This window comes from Hyaena hyaena, unplaced genomic scaffold (assembly GCF_003009895.1).
Source record: "Hyaena hyaena isolate Hyena2069 unplaced genomic scaffold, ASM300989v1 scaffold_314, whole genome shotgun sequence".
Lineage (NCBI taxonomy): Eukaryota > Metazoa > Chordata > Mammalia > Carnivora > Hyaenidae > Hyaena > Hyaena hyaena.
This window is the reverse complement of record NW_024080947.1, coordinates 1,799,194-1,819,769: the sequence shown is the minus strand read 5'-3', so window position 1 is coordinate 1,819,769 and position 20,576 is coordinate 1,799,194. Positions and strand designations below refer to the sequence as shown.

The 20,576-nt window shown below is 44.2% G+C and overlaps 1 protein-coding gene across 1 annotated transcript in view; it reads left to right on the top strand.

The window, feature by feature from the left end:
• Positions 1 to 2,195: 2,195 nt before the first annotated feature.
• The window catches only part of SVIL (supervillin), a 121,915-nt gene continuing 103,534 nt past the window's right edge, over positions 2,196 to 20,576 (top strand). Inside the window, exon 1 of the mRNA XM_039248660.1 lies at positions 2,196 to 2,212. The gene's annotated coding sequence lies outside the window, so the exon portion shown is untranslated. The remainder of the gene's footprint in view (positions 2,213 to 20,576) is intronic.

Here is a 20,576-nt window from a genome sequence, read left to right as displayed (position 1 = left end):
TTCCCACTGGAGGACTTCAAAACAATTTAAAACATACAAGAACGACTGAGCAAACACTGGAGAAAACAAATTTAAAAACAGAAAAAGGTGTCTCGTGATTTAGAACTTGTTCTCCATTTTGTAGGCAAAAGGAAAAAAGCAGCTGTTAGCCTGTGAGTTTGCCCCCGAAAGCCAAAGTCAGGCTCAGGAGTCAAGTGTTAGCCTCAGTGTCAGCCTGAGACCCCCCCCCTCCTGTCTGTATCTCCACTAGTTACTGACTTGCTCAAACTAGTTACTGCGGAGATGAACTTTTCCTGCCAGCAAACACTTTTTTTCTCTTTGCCAAGTCAGCATGATCAAATATTTCTAAACCCAGACCAAATGATATATTGGCTTGCAAAGATTATCCACACCCTTGCATCAACTTAAAAAAAAAAGAAAGAAAGAAAGAAAACTACTGAGCTGCCCCTGGGAGGGAGAGGGGAGAGGCTATTTTGTGCTCCAAAAGATGCCCTGAGGCAGCTGTAGATAGCATTGTTTTTGTTTGGCTTTGGCTGCGCTGGTGTGTGCATTAGCTCATGTTCTAAATCTGTCACCAGAAGAATGTAGCAAGAATCTTCTTTCCATCTTCTCTTTCTCACTTCACCCTTTGCTTAGCCAGAGTCCAGTGTCTACAGAGCCAGGATTGCAAAGACTTGAAAACAGCAGTTTTGAATAAAGGCTAATAGGCTTTTCACCTGATTCATTAGAAGAAGGGAAGACACTTCTCCCAATAGCCCAAGACCCACGTTTCCAGGCCCTGTTCCCTGCTCACTGCAGAGGTAGTTGCTGCTGGGTGTTAGAACATATGGGATAATCCTTTTTAAAAGATCTGCAAGTCTGTGAAGTGGGAGAGAGCAGAGAGGGAAGGAGGGAGGTGGAGGGAAGGAGGGAGAGGGAATTAGAGCTGGGAGCAGCCAGGCTACCGACTTGAATTTGCAATTTAGGTTGCTCAGCTCTGCCTTTCAAGCCTCAAGCAGGGAGCCTGGGCTTTAGCGCAGCTTTTGAGGGGCGGGTCCACCCTTCCTCAGTCTCACACCCTAACTCTGGTGTAGCTTCTCTGGACGTCAGTTTCCTCACCTGTGAAATGGGGACCGGGAAATTTCCCTTCGTACCAGCAGGATCACATGAAACCGTGTTGACTAAAGTTCTTTGAAGATTACAAAGCCCTTTTACAATGTCCATTTTTGTGAAGTGAAGATGAAGTGAGATATGAAAGCACGTTGTATGCATTCCAGGACTGTAGACCTGGAAAGAGCTAGTGTTGATTCATGCTTGCCATGGGAAACTTGGGTCCGTACCTGCCACTGCGCGAGAACTTGGTTTCCACAGGTAAGAAGGTAGGAAAGGGGAGAGCACAGGGTGGATGGGGTGACCCCTCTGGCTGAATGCCCAGCGGGCTCTACCCATACCTCGTGAATTGTGGCATCATTTCCCAAACCCTTTAACCACTCTTGCTGACGGCTTGCTGAAATGCTCTCAACGTGAACTCTGTGTCCAGAGGAAAAGGAATTTTTCTTTTTTTACACGTTTATTTGAGGGAGGGGCAGGGAGAGAGAGAGAATCCCAAGCAGGCTCCTTGCTGTCAGTGTACAGCCCGATGCAGGATTCGAACTCATAAACTGTAAGATCATGACCTGAGCCAGAATGAAGAGTCACTCAGGTGCCCCGGGAAAGAAATTTTTAAAAGACAAATGACAGAGGGTACCCAGCAGCAGGGTCCATCTGGCATAGCTGAGCTCTCACCAGAGGGGGGTTCTCATGAGGGGAATAGCCTGCGTTCTCAGACGTGAAAACCACCACCTTGCGTTGCGCCACTGCAGAAAAGCAGGTTCTGGAGTGATGCCTGTCTGAGGGAGGCCTGAGGAGGGATGAGCCCACAGGTGGCCGCAAGGGGAGAAGGACAGCTGCTGTTCCCCCAGTGACCACTGGGGGCAGTGGGGTGAGGGGAAAGCCGGCCGAGTGGGTGGAGCACCTGTTGGAGCAGTTGGGCCAGGTGGGTCACTTTGTCTGTGCTCCGTGACCGGTGGCCTGGCGCCTGTGTTCCTGGGGAGCACCATGGAGACAATCACGGTCACGCGGAACTACGAGGCACTTGAAGAAGGCGAGTGGGACAGTGGGTATGGAGCCAGCCCGTGGGGTAGAAACACGCAGAAACCAAGAATGAGCTGAGGACTTGTCCCCCGTGCAATATGTATGTATGTCTTTAAAACTGAGTTTTACAGATTTACCCACCCAAAGGCTAATTTGTTCTGTGTGTACCTTAGTCTTTCCCCGTTGAGAAACTGATTAGTAGGATGAATGAAATTCCTTTCTTTGCTTTTCAATGGAGTGGCCATGGCCCTTCTGTGCCTGTGTCCCCATCGTTGGTAAGTGTCATTGCTGTCAGGGCACTTTGTCCCCACGCTGTGCCCCGCGACACCTTGCATGTTGGCTTTAGCAGGCTCTCTGGGAACAAGACCGCTCTACCTACTCTCCGGGTGAACCTACTTTCGGTGCTCCCTGAGGCTGTGCACACCTGTCTTCAGGCTTGGAAACATGGAGGGGGCCCCTTCCGGGGACCCGTGTACAAGAACCCCAAATTCCATGAAATCTAATTTGGACTTTCACTTCCTGGCTTAGCAGATGTTGGGTAGCAAAGGCATACCTAAGGAGATGTGAAGGAGCCCTCCGCCACTGGACCAGCTCCTCCTCCCCTCTTTCCTTAGGGTTCTTAACCTTCCAGAAGCTTCTCAGCATCTTTTCAGGGGCTGAGGAATCAGACAACCAAGCTCTTTAGAACTGGGTGTCCATGAAAAATAAAAGGGCTTATTGAATCTTCCAAGGATAGGGTTTGGAATCTGTATATGTAACAACATACTGTCGTCTTTTTAAAAAAAAATTATAGGATTTGTGTATTGACTGTAGCTTAATACATATGTAGTATTAAACATTCTTGATAAAGTTTGACACACTATTCAAAATATATATTATATGCATTTATAATTATAGATGTTCTATTACAATAATTATAAAATCCATTGCTAGTTTGGAAACTTCTATAATGTAACATTCTTTTCCCTTAGAGGGTTTTGGCTGGAGGTGAATTGCCCAAGCATGGTGGATTCCTATGTGTGATAAAGGAAGCAGGCAAGTCAGGAGTAGCAAGTATTTGACATATTTGGGTTTTGATAACCAACCTGGTCAGAGTTCAGTGAAAGCCACCTGGATTCTGAGGGCCTGAGTCTGATGGAGAGCTAACCGGGTCCCTGGGCCTAGAATCTTCCTGGAGGATGGGTAGAAAATAAGATGTGAACCACTCCCCCCCCCCCCCCCCCCCCCCCCCCCCCCCCCCCCCCCCCCCCCCCCCCCCCCCCCCCCCCCGCCCCAGGTCCCAACTGAAGTTTCTTGGGAACTTCAGGAACAGTAGCTGATAGTCTTTATGTGAAGGTTTCAGGGCAGACTTCAGGCACTTACCAGTTTACTTCCAACTGCTGGCCCCTCCTCAGAGTCTGCAGGAGACTGTGGGACAAACTGTGCTTTGTTTGCACTTTTAAAATAGTGTAAAATTTGTAGAAAGCATTTGTATAAATCTGTATAAAACATTATAATACAGTTTTAGTGTAAAATTAGAGACCCCCCTTCATTTTTTCACAAGTGCCCTCAAACTATACAAATCTTAACCTCACTGCTATCAAAAGTTTTAAGTATAATGCAGAGATGAGGGCCACAACCTCTGAGGTATGTTTAAGCCTGTATCACTATTTTTGATGACTTTTGATGTGTGCTTGAGTATCCAAAGCCCTGCGTTTGTTTAAAGCTTTAAAAAATCAATAATTTAGAACCTTGGAGATTTTTTCTCTTTAAATTTGGACACTGAGTTGAAATTAACATATTGCCACCACCCTCTCTCTAGCTCTGAAAAATGAGGTAGAACGTAAGTGAATAGACACATTTGGGTAAATTGTTTGAATTTTGTTTATACTTACGGTATACTGCTCACACAGATTTTGCTTGCAAATCAAGTAGGCTTTCTTTTCCAGGTCAGCATTTTACCTGACAAAGCTTACTTTTGAATTTTTTCAAAATGTTTTCATTTATTTTTGAGGGACAGAAAGAGACAGAGCACTAGCAGGGGAGGGGCAGAGAGAGAGAGAGGGAGGGAGACACAATCTGAAGCAGGCTCCAGGCTCTGAGCTGTCAGCACAGAACCCGATTCGGGGCTCAAACCCACGAACCACGAGATCATGACCTGAGCTGAAGTCAGACACTTACCCTTACCTGACTGAGCCACCCAGGTGCCCTGCACTTTTGAATATTTTAACAATAGTTGTTTTTGTGTATTAATACAGATCACCCAGTAGGTCTTGTGAGACGCCACCTGCCTTTTCCTGCATAAGTAACAGAGACCTGTAGCTGTGGACCCCTTGACATTTAAATCTCCATCGCGGAGACCTCACCCTTAAGGGGAAAAAATCCCACAGTGAGAAACTGAACAGTACCTGGGCAGGTGAGGTAGAATTTCAAACAGAAATGGGAACCCACATGCATTCAGCTTTTGTGAGAGTTTGTGCTACTGAGAGACCTTCTCATCCTTTGTCTTCTGAACTTGCACTTCCCCACACGTGGTGGGCAAGAGCCCTTCTCAGCATGGAGTTCCCCCAGCCACGCCCAGTGCTGCAAGTTGAGATGATGGTGCTGCCTGCTCTCCTGGTACGTCCCACAGCACCTAAGAACTCACTGAGGTATGGTGTTAGTTGTGGGTTGGCCAGTTTCAGAAAAGACGGGGGATGGGAGTGTGAAACAATAGTGTTGTATAGCTTTGGAATGTATGCTTCTAGTTTCGTCAGATGTGAGCTTCTGAATAAAATGTTCACAGCACTGTAATGCTTATATACAAAACAATGTATTACTGCCTCGGTTTATATGTCTAAAGAGAGACTTGTTACTTTTTTATGAGACTGCCTCACTTTTATGACTATCAGTATTTTAGTTTACAAGATGGACAAGCGAAAACAGCAAAAGCGCTTTCATTTAGCTGATAATAAAGTCTCATTAGTTTGGATTTAATGGGTCACTTTGTTTAGCAGATGCTTACTGAGGGCACCTCAAAACCAGCTCTGGGTCTGCCTGGGGGAAGGGAAAGGTAAAGGGGAGAGGATAATGACAGACAAGACCTTGAAGAGACAGACTAGCAATACAAAGTCACTCATGTTTCCAGAGTATCTAAGAGTGAGCTCCTGTAACATATATTTCACACACATTAAAATAAAAGGCCACCGGGCATGTGGGACGTTGTATTATACTTGGGTATTTATTACTGGAATGGAATTTTCCCCTGTATCCTTACTCATTCTGTTTCCCCAGCCCCAGAACAGGGCTCAGCCTCTAGGACACTTCGTGTATTATTGGTTGAGTAAATGAATGAAATCATTTTCTAACATTTCAGCTCGTATATATCTCAGAGATATTAAAGCTGCTGTCAGCAAAAAACCTCCTGACTTCACGCTTTCCTTTTAAGAGGGGTGTTTGTAAAATGGACTTTGGAAAATGCATCAACTCCTTTTTGCCACTAGGGGACGATAGTGCAGTTAAGGAATCAAGTTTTTAATTCGTTTTTGAAAGAAAGGTTGGTTCTTGAACTAATACTCTCAGATGTGGATAGCTGTGGCTAAGTTAAATCAGCACTGCAGGAGGGAGTGTAAAGCTGTATCAGCATATTTTAAGCCGAACACAGGGTAAACATGTGTCCGGGTTAAAATTATATCCATAAAAATAGCCTGACAATGTGCTTAAAAACAAAGTACTATATAAGTAGGTAGCAAACGATTTAGTCCTTAATAACTTTAAAGTCACTTTCTGCCATCCAGTCAAATAGCTTAAATGGTCTCATAGCCAAAAAAAGATGCAATGTGCATAGTAAAGAAGAACATTCTTTCCTCTTCTGAACAAGAAGTGATCTGATAAAAAAATCCACCATTCTGCCTATTGTAATTGGCACAGTTTTAACTTCAGGGGGAGAGTGCCACAGGCCTAGTTCTGTTAACTGGATGTTGACTAAATACATATATGTTCAAACTGATGAGCAGCTGCTGCTTGATGGAGTCAGGTCCATGAATACCCCTCTTGTGTGGGAAAACCTGTTGGACAACCTTGCTTACGATGGAAATGCCAGCGAGCACAGTAATATCTTCATTGTTCAGGAGAGAGTCACAGGCACTGGAAGAGAGGACATTTTCTTTTCTTACAACATTTAACGAGAATAAATTTAAGATGAGCCCAGTTGTCACTGCTGATGATTTGAGAAAGGAACTTCTTCGTTTTGTTTGTGTTTTTGTTTTTGTTTTACTATCTTCAGTTCGCAGTCTCTAACGTCCTGAGGTCTGGCCATGTAGGAATTCCAAGGCAGATCCAGGTCCCCCTGCAGACACCACGCCTTCCCCTTCCTCTCCCAACTATCTCCTCTTCCTCCCTAAGGGGTCCTTGTTGCCCAGCTTGCCTGCAAGGGTCGGTGGCCAGTAGCTAGGAATCTCCTCTTCTTTCCTTTTCCCAGGAAGTGCTAATTAGGAATCAAACAGCCACGGGAGCTGGCAGTGGAAGAAGAAAAGGGAATAACAGTGCTTTAGTGCTCTCTAACTTGGCCTTGAACAATGGGAAATTAGCTATTTGGGAGTAAAGTAAACACAAAAGCCAAACAGGCAGGTGGTGGTCCACACCAGCTGTCCTATGATTTCCCTCTGCCTTCTTAGGGGGGACAGGGACCCAGAGCAGCTCCACAGCCCCTGTCTGCCTACATCCTGGGGCCCCGTGGTTCCCCTCCTACATTGCCCAATTTAGAGGCAGTAAAGGAGAGCACAAGCGGATGCCTTTGGGATTGTGAGGACAGAGGCATGTTAGGACAATATGGGGGCCGGTGTGTGTTTTAAACTCTGCTTTCCAAGGCTGCTTTTTCCAAGAGCTCAAGGACAAGCTTTTGGTTTTAAGTATCCGACACCCCTTGCTCTTTCTCATTGTTATGAATATCTAGACAGGGATTTCTGAATGCCTCGGTGGGAGAATCCCGTAAGGACTGAAGAGGGAAACCCTGGATTCATGAAAACCAAACATCGATCCAATATTGTCATCCCCAGCATATCAGCAGTGCACAGGCCTCTGTCTTTCCTAACTCTTATTTTAGGTACTCTCAACTGCCTTCCTCCGAGAAGCAAAGCATGGCTGCTACATGCTAACAGTCGGGGCTCTGGTTCTAAAGGAACCATGTGTTTACGCAGAAAGAATGTTAACATTGGATGCTAGCTCAGGGTGGAAGGGTGAGGCCGTTGGATCAGTTTCCGCTCACCATAGTTACAGATTTGGGTTGTATCTTGGCCTTCATAATTGCCCTGATGGTTTGGTGAATACTGTCCCCAAGGTTTGCAATCTCATGCTCCCTGACCCTTCCTCATCTTGCTCCAGGAAGATGATCAAGATCACCAGGCTGCTGTTGAAACTTGAAATGTTGGTACTGTTCAAAACTCTCCTGGGACATATCAAATTTTGGTGGGCCGGTGGGGGGAATGCCTTCCAAATGACAAAGAGACTGTGGCTAAAAGCTGAAGGAAATTTGTGCAGTGATGAATGTGCCACAGTTAATCATAGATGTCTCCTTTCCCTTCTATGTGGAAAAGAAGTCTCCAAAGCGGGGGGTGGGAAGAGTCTCTGAGCCCAGACTTTAACACCATTAAAAATAATGGGTGTTTGTATTAAGGCACTGTTTGGCCAACAGCTCTGCCTCCTTATTTGAAAAGACAGAAGTTTATTTTTCGCCAGCACATATTTTCTGGAATGCTAAGGATTGTTCCTGCACCTGACCCAGTGACTCCCTTTTAAGTACCCAGGACATGCAATCTATTTGGAGACAGTCGTGTTGCTATTTTTGAAGTCTGGGCGCCTCAAGAGTCAGGATGCATGCTAAATAAGTTGTTCCAGAGATCCGAGTGTGAGTTCTCTGAGGGACCTGGGAAGGGGGCTGAAGGAGGTGGAGGCAAAGAAATTTCCCCTGAAGCCTAGCTACTCCAGGCCTGCGGAAGGCAAGTTCCTTTAACCCTGTAAGCCAACCTGTGTCCAGTCTGGCAGGCTTTACAGACCAGTATCTATTATCATGTAAATGGACCAAATAAGAGATTTTTGGCAAAGGGTAACCCTTTGTCTGCCAAAAGGTAGGCTCTTGCTTGTGAGTCCAGAATTTGCACAATAAACAGTGGGTGACCTATAAGCCGACCAGTGACCTTGCACGTTGCCTTATTAGGCAGGCCAGCAGGCCAGGAAGGCTGGCACCAGGGGACAGGCCGGCAGAGCTAGTGGCAGTGGGCTTTTGTCCTGTAAGGAGCCAGAGAGCCCAAACCCTGGAGACGTGGCCTAGTACTGCTCAATTATTTCTAGTGTGCTGTGATGACAGCAATATGCACTGTCCTTGGCAGACATACTTATGGTGTGGATGGAAAACAGGAAGTGATTTCCCAAAGGCCCGAGCAGTATGTCTCCTTTTCTAAGGCTTTCCTTACCGTGTAGCTTGTACTATATTAAGACTTCCTGAATGGAGCGTGGACTCTATCAGGCAATGTTTAATGGTTTCCAAGATGTTTTGGAGACTCTTAGCATCTTGATCGCATTTTCTAGTCAAGTCTTGCTAGTGGTGAGGTCATGTGTGCTGTAGGAAGGTCATGTCACCAGGCAGCAAGGTGGTACAGTGGAAAGAACCGAGTCCTAGGAGCCAGGGGACCTGGGCTCTAGGCTGTCACAAATGAGCTAAGTGATCTTGGACAAGTCACTTCCATTGCTCTCTGTAAAATATAGGGTTAGACTGAATGAGCTCCAAAACGACTTCTCCATTTTAAATTTCTCTTCTGAAATGACATTCATTACGTTACCAGCCTTATTGTTTCTTCAATAATAAATTTTACTCGGTGTTAGTGGTTAATAGCCACAGCTTATTATCTGAGAGAAATATCTCCATGATTGGACGCTTTAGGCTGAATTCATCTTTTCTCTTTGGTGTTTTTTCCAAAACCGATGCAGTGGCTAGAAACTAGGGAGGGCGGCACTTTTTTCTACTAAAAATTTTTCTTCTGACTTCTCAAGTTCCTGAAATTAGCGATCGTGGCTCATGAACCAAAGCTGCCTGTGGACAGAGGGGCACACGGAGGAGGAGCCTGAATTAATTATGCGGCAAGTGACCAAACAGGAGCTTCAAGTTCATGTCTCCTGTCTAAGTGATTTCTTTTTCATTTCTGAACCTGGTACAGGCTCTGGACAGCCTCTGAGGATGGAAGGAGCAAGGGCAGCTTGCCTAACCGCCCCAGAGTTTCTCTCCCCTTAGAAATGTCGTAGCTGCAAAGGTGGCCAGCTCTCTATGCGGAGTGACAGCTCCCACTGCTGGGGTTAGTATAGGCATTGGGAGTGGAGCTTCTTATCTTTCAGGGAAAGGATAAATTCATTCTGCCCATCCCATTAAAGAAATTCTTATCCCTCCTCCGCCCCCCTCATTTTAAATATCTATTTCCATCTCTGTTGACCTCTTAGCTGACTGGCTCCACAAGACATGGGCAATAACTTTGGATTACTTGTTCTTAATGAGAACCTTTGACCTGTACAAAAAGAGGTTTATTAGCTTGGGGCTAAGCTCCCCTAGGACTTTAGAAGACCCCTGAATCTCAATGCAAAGCATGTTAATTGTGTGTAGAACAAGGAGGAACAGGGAAGTCTCTGGAGTGGGTACATTTTCTTTATGCATCACAAGATATCAGGGGAAGAAAGAGGCTTCTTATTAGAACATAAACTTTGAGTCCCTGAATGAGAAGCCATAAAGTCCACAAGTCCAAAGTTATTATAAATTACAACACTGTTGCTTGAATGTTTTATTTACATCTAGTTATCTTGAATGAGGAAGTTAGGATTCAGGCAGGTGGACATTGGAGCTTTCCAATGTGATTTTTAGGTATTTGTATATAACTTTATTCACAAACAAGGATTTGATTTTAAGGTAGCTACTGTCCTGGGAAAGATAAATGTGTTGCCTTTTTAAGGGGAAGAATTGCTGACTCACGTGAATCATACTGCTTTAATCAGTTGTTTGATTATTCCTTAATTACATCAGTAAGCGATTAGCTACAATGAAGCAATAATAAATATTTCACTCCAAATCAGTATGAATGTAAAAAATCATGTAATTCACATCGAATAGGACAGTGCAGTTTACATACGTATGTTCATGTTGTCACAGTTAAAATACTTCAGTTCATCTCAGCAGGTGTTTTGAAGAGAAGAGGGGGAAGGAAGTGCGCGGGTTCTCTGTTCTAGGAAGTGAGGTAACCCCGCCATGTTGGTCTCAATTCTGCCATGCACGTGGCTGTTCTGGAGCTGGAGGGAAGGGCCTCTCATTGTACCCAGAAAGAGTTTACCATATGGGGAAGGCAAATATATGCACTTAATAGGAACAACAGAAGAAGTAGGGAAACTTCAAAAGGGTCGGTGAGAACAAGGTAGAAGACGACCCTGGCTGGCAACTCTGTACCAAAATTCGCCGTCATTTATCAGGTGATCTCCTCATCTTCACCCTGAACTCATGGGGGACAGGTGCTTTGTCCAGCACACCGAGCGCCCTGGTTCCTCTGGTAGTTGCTCAGTGAATCCTCTTGGGGAAGCTTCTGGGAGCGGCGTGGGAATATACTGCACGAGATGGGAGACGGCGGGTGGGGCTGAAATCTTCGACGTTTGTCTTTTGCATGTTGGATACAGGTAGGCGGCTGAGTATCTAACTGGAAAGACTGTGCAGAAAACGAGAAATATTCGTCTTCAGTTTACATCTTGCTCCCAACACTGAATCCCCCCTGGAACTTCCATCCTGAGCGGTCACTCTGTTTCACTGGCTTCAAGTGTCTGTGACAAGCTGGCTAGCCTGTTCTGTCTGGTAACGGAAATGACACAGGGCGCAGTTACCAGCCCTGGGTCAGGGTGTGACCCGTGGAGGGATCACAGTAACGAGTGTATGAAAAGGGAGTTGGCCTTTATAAGGGTTTCTATGTTACCGTCTGCAGTCCCAGTTATAGTAAGAGGCATGCAAGCCACATAGAGGAAGTGACTGGGCCAGAACGTCTGTGCTTCTGGAAACTACTTTCTTACCACATAAAGACCGTGCGGCATGATGTATTTCAGCTTGGTGTCCATGCCTAAAGAGAACCTGGAATCTCTATTTCTACCGGGACTTCAGTGACAGCTTTCATGTGTCTTCATAGTAGATGAGTCTCCTTGTTCTGGGAAGTTCCTTCCTTCCCACCTGCCTTTCCACCTCTGTGTGGCCTGGCATCTCACATTCCTTCTGAATGTGGTCCCCGTTTCAGCCCCATGCCGCCTTTATTTTTATTTTTTTATTGTTTATATTTTTTAAAAAATTTATTTATTTTTGAGAGAGGGAGAGTCAGAGAGTGCAAGCAGGGAAGGGGCATAAGGAGAGGGAGACAGAGCATCTGAAGCTCCCCCCCGGCCCAACCCTGTGCTGCTGACAGCAGCAAGCCCAACCTGGGGCTTGAACTCATGAACTGGGAGATCAGTGACTTGAGCCAAAGTTGGACACTCAACTGACTGAGCCACCCAGGTGCCCCTCCCACCTCCTTTAATAAAGCACTGTTCTCAGGGTACCTGGGTGGCTCAGTCAGTTAAGCATCTTGACTCCGGCTTAGGTCACAATCTCATGGGTTCAAGCCCCATGTCAGGCTCTGCACTGACAGCTCAGAGCCTGGAATCCCCTTGGGATTCTGTGTCTCCCTCTCTCCCTGCCCCTCCTTTGTTCATGTGCTTTCTCTCTCTCTCTCAAAAATATTTAAAAAATAAATAAAGCACTGTTCTCATCCCATGTGTCATGATTACATCACCCCTTCCTGCTAGCCATCCATTTCTCTCCTCCATTCCCAATTACACTCACCAGGCACCTTCTCCAGGAAGCCTTCCTTCATCAGATGCCTCCACTGATTCAATTTTCTTGCTTCTTCCTGGATGTAATCTCATGAATGACTTGTACTAGTGTTTCTCAAACTCTGGGGCATATCTAGGGTAAGGGGGGACCTTCCTTTTTAACAGGTACCTACTCTGACCCTGAGGGGCACCAAACTTTGTTATCATTTACCTTATATCAGGTGTTAAACTTACTCATGAGTGTAAGTATATCTTTAGTCATTTCAACAAGCAGAGAGAATATATCTTCAACTTCTGTGTCATAACCTTCCTATGCCACTCAGTCGTTGAGCACAAGATCTGCTTTGCTGGTCATCATTGCCCATAGATAAAGCTATCATTAACATGCCCAATCTCAGCAACCTCCCCCCAGACCCCCATCCTGGGTACCAGTTAATGTACATTTGTAAAGCACTGAAAATGCTGGGGTTGACAGTTTGCTGGATTTTTCTTGGGTTTTCATACTAATTAGTTTTGTGAGGTTGCTGGGTTTTTTTTTTTTTTTTTTTTTAATTTTTTGAATGTTTATCTATTTATGAGAGATAGAGAGCACTAGCAGGGGAAGGGCAGAGAGATAGCAAGACATAGAATCCCAAGCAGGCTCCAGGCTCTAGGCTGTCAGCACAGAGCCCAATGTGGGGCTCAAACCCATGAACTCAGATCATGACCTGAGCCGAAGTCGGATACTTACCCAACTGAGCCACCCAGGTACCCCTGCTATTGTTTTTATAAAGATGCCCTTCTGAGGACAAGGAAGCCCCAAAATTATTTTATTCAAAGCTCTTGCCTTCAAATCACTCAATTATAGCTGTAGAACAGCTATAATCTATCAGGTTTCAACAGGAATATTATACATTTACTTGTATGCCATCTGGATTTGTAGGCTCATAAAAAATTCTCATATCTGATGATTCAGTGTTTCCTTACTTTCTGTTCATGTTAAAACCATCAAACAGCGAGTATTGAATGACTGGCTTCAGCAGAAGGCTTCTCCAAGCTCCCTGGATAACTGTAACCTTGCCAACCCCCTTCCCCTCAGCTGGGGCTCAGCCACCAATGAGCAAGGTGGGGCTCGGACCCCTGCAGCCGTCATACACTTTATGTTCTAGGATACAGTTTCCGATTTTACACTAAATACCTAAATGTATACTCATTTTCTGGATCATTGTTGATGGGGCCCTTTGTGTATTGGTACGTTGAGTAGGTCAGAAATGTCCTTGGCATCTCCCTGACCTGGAAGGGAGTAGTGGGCCACATGCAAGTCAGCCTCCACCTTTGGTCCAATGTCCTCAGGAGAGCTGTGCCCTGGACCCCAGAACATGCCTGAAACGTGTGTCACTTTGTGCTTTACTTTTAACATTCTGTCCCCATTCCCCCTGCATGCCAGCTCCTGGTAACCACCATGCTACTTTCTGCTGCTGTGAATCTGACTGCTCTGCATCCTGATAGGTGGGAAATCCTGCAGTATTTGTCCTTTGTGTCTGGCTTCGTCATGAATATGATGTCTTCACTGTCCATCCATATCATAACACATGTCAGAGTGCCGTTCCTTAAGGCTGAGCAATCTCCCATTGTAGGTGTATTCCAGTGCACATTTTCAACATGGAACTGGCCTCTGTTTTTTTCCCTTGCTCTGAGAAACAGTTGACCGTTGACCACCGTCTCTTCCTGTAAGCCACCTGGGTTATTTTCCCCAAGAATTATTAGCTACAGATTCAAAGTCGACCAGAAGTGAAAATGATTAGAGATCATTTTCACTTAATCATTTTCACTTCAAAGGTTAACATTCCTCTTTTGAACATTTCAAGGCACGAATAAGTCCTTACCGGTTTGCAGTAAGCCTTTTCTTTAAAAACGAGTTCTGTAATATAGCAAGACTGACATGGTCTTTTTAACACATCTGAAACAGAAATCTCTGTGAGTTGTAATATTTCTTACCATTGAAAGTAATTTTGCCTTTTCATGTCTGCATACTTGGCCTGTTTAAAAGGACCATACGCAGTCATATAACACAAAATTTTATTTGAGACTTAGCCTAAATATTACCGCGTAACCAAAATTCGCAAAGCATTTTGCGATGCACACAGGAGGGGAATTTCACTAAAATGAGGAATCTGGAATGTATGAATAAACCCATATGTGATAAAAGGGAAATGAAAAGGACTTAAATGAGCTTCCCACTGGCGGGATTACCTCCTGTCAGGCAATTCTGCCCCAGATTGAGTCTGCACACATAAATAAAATCCACCACAGAAAATGTGAATACCATTTACAGCTGCTTCTAGCACAGAAAATACTGCTTTCCTAGGCTATAAAATATAGCTTTCACTTTGGAATTTTAGCCCAGCATCGCCTTTCATAGCTTAGAGTAGATTTCATTAAGAGCGTTCTGCCACACTTCTTAAAATTTTAGAAATGTATCAGTAACTCACAATGGCATGTAGTCAGGAATTGCCCATTTCAATGTCAGCTCATTTTCCTGTGTCCTGTGGTGAGTTCTTCAGGTGCTTTTCAAGGAGCATAATGAGGAAGCATAAGGTGACATCATACAGACCTCAGATGGCGTGTCACAGATGCTCGCATCTCTTTTCAGTACAGAGAGCCACTATATTAAATAATGCACTCCAGTTTTCTGAGTGCTTCCCCCATAGAGTTGACCCTTGAAGAACACAGGTTTGAACTGTGCAGACCTAATTCTATGTGGATTTTCCCCCCGATAAATACTGTACAGTATTATAAATAGATTTTCCTTCTGATTTTCTTAATAACATTTTCTTTTTTCTAGCTTACTTTATTCTAAGAATATAGGATATGATAGGGTGCCTGGGTGGCTCAGTTGTTAAGCATTGGACTTTTGGTTTCAGCTCAGGTCATGATCTCACAGTTTGTGAGTTTGAGCCCTGTGCTGGGCTCTGTGCTGACAGCATGGAGCCTGCTTGGGATTCCTTCTCTCCCTCTCTCCATTCCCTCCCCTACTCCTGCACCCCCCCCTCTAAATAAATAAACATGAAAAAAATAAAAAATAATACAGGCTGTAATACATATAACATACAAAATACATATGACATTAATCAACTGTTTATGTTGTCGGTAAGGCTTTTGGTCAGCAGTGGGCTATTTTCAGTTCAGTTTGGGGGGAGTCAAAAGTTTTTTTTAATTTCTTTATTTTTTTAATTTTTAACATTTATTTATTATTGAGAAACAGAGAGAGACAGAGCATGAACAGGGGAGGGGCAGAGAGAAGGGGAGACACAGAATCCGAAGCAGGCTCAAGGCTCTGAGCTGTCAGCACAGAGCCCGACGTGGGATTTGAACCCACAAACTGTGAGATCATGACCTGAGCTGAAGGCAGATTCTTAACCGACTGAGCCACCCATGTGCCCCCCCTTTTTTTAAAATTTATTTCTATTTATGTTTGAAAGGGAGAGAGAGTGAGAGTGTGTGAGCAGAGGAAGGGCAGAACGAGAGAAAGAGAGAATCCGAAGAAGGCTCCAGGTTCTAAGCTGTCAGCGCAGAGCCTTGACATGGGACCTGGACCCATGAACCATTAGATCATGACCTGAGCTGAAGTCAGACACTTAACTGCCTAACCGAATAAGCCACATCAGTGCCCTTGGGAGTCAGAAATTCTGCTTGGATGTTTGATTGTCCAAGGGGTCCGTGCCCCTAGCCCTGCCGATGGGACATTCTTCATGTAATCATGACCTCCCCTTTGTAGTTACCTCTTTGATTTCATTTTGACTGACCAGGAAATGGTTGTTTTGCCTTCAGAGAGCTACATTTAAAAAAAAAATTTTTTTTTCATGTTTTATTTATTTCAGAGAGAGAGAGAGACAGCATGAACAGGGTAGGGTCAGAGAGAGAGAGAGAGAGGGCGATACAGAATCTGAAGCAGGCTCCAGGCTCTGAACTAGCTGTCAGCACAGAGCCTGACGTGGGGCTCGAACCCACAAATTGTGAGATCATGACCTAAGCCGAAGTTGGACGCTCAACTGACTGAGCCACCCAGGCACCCCAGAGAGCTACATTTTAAGTGGTCTGTCTGGAGCCTACGGAGTCTCCATTTCCTCATGTGAGGATGGGGATAGTAGCAGTATCTCCCTGTAGGCTCTGAGAGCGCTGAATGAGCTTAATGCCCCAGAGCACTTAGCATCGTGCCCACCCCGGCATGACAGGTCAGTAAGGGTCCCGGGTCTTATGTTATTCTGCACATCATCCCAGTAGGTCTGGTAGAAAATGGGTAGTTGCCAGTGGAGGTGTCAGGCTGTTTTCCTTTTCTTGGCTTTGTTCCCATTTCATCCTCCATGGTGATGACCCCCAAAGGGATTTTTTTTCCACTCTCGGAGATAATTTTATTATCCTCTTTTAAAGATGCAGAAACTGAGTCACAGGGAGGTTAAATAACTTGCCTAATTCATGCTAATATGTAGCAGAGCCAAGAATCATATGTGACAGTCTGACTCCTGAATAGGTTTGTAATTGACGTAGGAAACTTAGAAAGGAAAAGGAGTCTCACTGTTGCTTGGTGTTAGGGTTTTATATTGGAAAAGGATATAGGATCCAATCAAAGGTGAGTGATAGTTGAATAATAGTTGTTATTCATGAATCATCAAAGGTAGGAGGTACTGATGGCGGCGACTATTGTCCTGGAACATGCAACCTCACGTTGCAGGGGTGCACAAATATGTCAGCCAGACAACAGACAGGGGGACTGGTTCCTAATAAAGCTGCCACGTAATCCTGAGCCACAGCTGTGAACTGTGCCACGCATTCCCTGCGGGTTTAATACCTTGATCCTTTGTCCTCTAATGCTTTATCTTTTACCTTGGCCATTTAGGTGGTGACCCTCCTTACCTGGACTCCTACTGACATTGTCCACAGTTGGACTGTAGATATCAGCTTTGTTTTTCCCATTACATCATATCTCTGGCAAATCTTTTAACATTTTCTTCCTGTTTCTCCCTGCGCGCAAATATGTTCCACATCCTTGCTTCACGACATAGGAAAGACCAGATTTTAGTAAGAGTCTCATGGTAAGGAAGGAGTGGTAACCATTCTCCTTTATGCCTCCTAGAAAAGAAATAGAGTTGGCTGAGAATGGGCCAAAATCTAAGAATGAGGAAGGAGAGAAGTGATCTTGTTGCTTGTCTGCTTGCAGGCTCATTCATTCACTCATTCACCCAGTATTTATAGTTTGTTCCGAGCCAGGCACTGTGCTAGGAATGTGTTTCAGATTGATAATCCTTTAGAAGGTGAGGCTTTTGAGCAGGAAGAAGGTAATTGGCAATAGGGAAATACTGAAGGAGATGAAAATCTCTGACGGGGCTTTTAACAGGTGAATTCAGTGTTGGCTGGCAGGGGAAGTTGGTCTAGGCATTTCCATGTGATTATGGCCCATGTGGGGTGGAGTTTGAGCAACATGGGGTTGCATGTTATCAAGGGTTTTGGCGATTCTCTGGCCAGCTCCTTTATAGCCAAGAAATGCCTGTGCTCAGGGGAAAGGGGCAGATTGAAATTGTGCCATGAGCCCACAGATACAATTCCCTTCATGATTTTCTCCTGGATGTTTAGGCCAACTCTAAGCCTTGGGATTTCAAAAGGACCTATTAACTTCATCTTTATTTGTAATTAGTTGTTTTGGTAACTGTAGAAGTGATTCATGCTTGTTGTGGGGACTTTGGACGATAGAGGAGGAACAACTTGAACAGTTATATTGGAGTAGCGAGATAATGAATGTTTTGGTCTATTTACTGTCTTTCCAATGAAGTGGGGTGTGGATCTCTAATACATCGTGAAAAATTTTCCAGTTCACCGACTGCATTTCAAACCTTGTTTTCTTGTGTAATTTACTTACCCATTTTTTTTCTGTATGTTGTAGGCTGACTCCAGTTTTATGTATTTATCAACAAACTGGTAAACATCCTTGAACTCGTTCAAAGTAACTTCCTTTCATAACACCCTTATCCTCTCCATCTCCAATAAGGTGGGGACCTTGGGAAGGGGGGGAAGAATCAGTTATCAGTTGCTTGCTTTTTTTCCATAATACCCACCTGCCACCAGGCACACTGACTTCTGTATTTGCCCAAGGGTCTCAGATATCCCCTATTTACTCATGTCTGCGGTCAGTGCTGTATTTGAGGAACATCTGTGGAACCAAAGCCAGACCGAGGAACCATACGAGATTTGTAAGAAGCAACTAGAAGCTGGCTTGACTCCTCCCCTTGGGGTCAGACTGGCCCCTTTACCATTAAAATCAACATAGAGAGAGAGTTGAGAGATCCAATGACATCAGTTCAGGACATGTTTATAACAATGGCCTCTGTTATTTTGTATCCAGGCCTATCAGGAATGTGGGAGTAATCCTGGGGAGAGGGAGAGAATGTGGATTTCTAGTCTGGCACTGTCACACCATAACCGTGTGACCTCAAGGGAATAGTCAAGTATTTTGCAAAATGAAGACCATGTGATCAGGATGGCCCTTTCACCTCCAGTTTTCCCAGAGTCCAAGTCTTTGGATTTACCAAGGCCTGATTCACTTGACCAAGTGATTTCACTTTGGGATGTCAGCATCTCAGTGGCCCATTCATAGATCCTTCTTGGTCACCCACCACTCACGGATCATGACCTGACATGCCCATGGCCGTGGCAGTGACCTCCCTCCTGCGGCCCCCCCCCCTATTTCACACATTTATGCCCCTTTCATTGAAGCATTTTCTTTTGTCCCATCCAGAGAAACCTTAATCATTTGCTATATTTCTTTTTAAGTTAGAGATTCAAACTTCAGAAACTTCCAATAAAATCCTTCCTTTAAACATTACTTCTGAGTATTGAAGGCTGTGGTGCTTTGCTAATGGAAAAGATCAGTTTTTCTAAGTGGACACGGTGCTAGAGAATTTTGTGCATCTTGTGAATCTCCTTTCCTTGTGTTGAGCTGGTGGTTAAGTGCTGTTGTTGGAAAGGGAAGACAGCACCATCTCTGTTTTAAATCCAGATGTCTTCTCCCTGAAATTTAAGAAAATCACAACCACAACTTAGAGTTTTCTCTGCAGAGAAATGAAATAGCTACCCTATGGAATGATGTCAGGAAACGTGTGTCTATCTTGTAGTTATTCTGTGTGAATGAGCCAGCCTAAAATAATAACATTATTATTAATGGTTATTATTTCTAATTATTGGAGAGTAAATAAAAAAGGCTTAATGCTTTCTATAGATGTAAAATGTAGATTTCTTCAGTCTTTTTGGTCTCATGAGAATGAGATAATTAAATAGGAAATTAAATTGCAGATCCATAATTTAATAAAGAATGCTGTGCTTTTTCCTTTCAACAATGAAGCCATATAGAAATCTGTTTTTTTCCATAAGCGATGGGTGAGAGAGACATGTATTTCTGGTAGGATTCCATTACCAACTTATTTTTTTTAATGTTTTTTATTTATTTCTGAGAGAGAGAGACAGTGTGAGCAGGGGAGCGTCAGAGAGAGGAAGACACAGAATCTGAAACAGCTCCAGACTCTGTCAGCACCGAGCCCAATGCAGGGCTCGAACACACAAACAGTGAGATCATGACCTGAACCGAAGTCGGACGTTTAACCGACTGAGCCACCCAAGCGCCCCCTCCATTACCAACTTAAGGAGAACATCCAAATCCTTGTTATTCTCTCTTGGAATTTCATCTTAAAATTTTAAACTAGAGTTATTCCTTAGTAATAATTCAAAATAAACATTTAGATACACTTAAGATAGTTCTAATAGAGTATTCTCTAACAAGAGTAGTTTTCGAAATATAAATGATCATGAGCAGGTGATACTGTGTTTCATAAACTAAATTCTTTATAAAGATTGTGAAACATAGATATTACTTCATCTCATCTAATTATTCATTTCCAGAATCAATTGGCTTGCCCAATTTCCTCCCTCCCCCTTTCTTCTTCCAACACTTCCTTTTTCCTATTTTTTTTTTTCTCAGTTAGCCATGACCTCCAGAGCTATGTATGTTGTTCCTTGCCAAGTTTGTTTCAACTGCCCTTTTCGCCGTATTTCTCCCCAGCTTTATAAGAAGTGTAGTAACCAGCAGCATACAGAGAATGCCACATGCTACCACTGACCCACGGAGTAACCAGTGGCTACTCTGCCAACGTACCTTCTGTCGATGTACCTTGATTAGTTTGGCATATAATTCTTCCTGTTCAGGTTAAGTTTGTCTGTGGTTTAGAGATCAGATTAAGTCAATCTGGTTTGAAATTAGGATATAAAATCAATGGAAATCATGTTAGTGTGATCTCTAGCCATTAGCAAAGATTATCTCATCATTTCATATGGTTGTTCAACACACATTCTCTGTGGGCCTGCTATGCACCAGGTACAGTGTTCAGTACTAAGTATGCAAAGATGGACATACCCAGGGTCCCTGTCTCCCAGTGGGTAAGGGGGGCAAATCATGGTCTTGAGCCACCCTCCCAAGATCCTGTGGCTCCATCGCTAACCAAGTGCCCATGAGCAAGTTACTTCTCTAGCCTTGTTTCCTCATCTTGTAAATGAGATCACTTTCTTAGGTTCTGTTTAATGCTCCTTTTAGCTGTAAAATCGTCAGT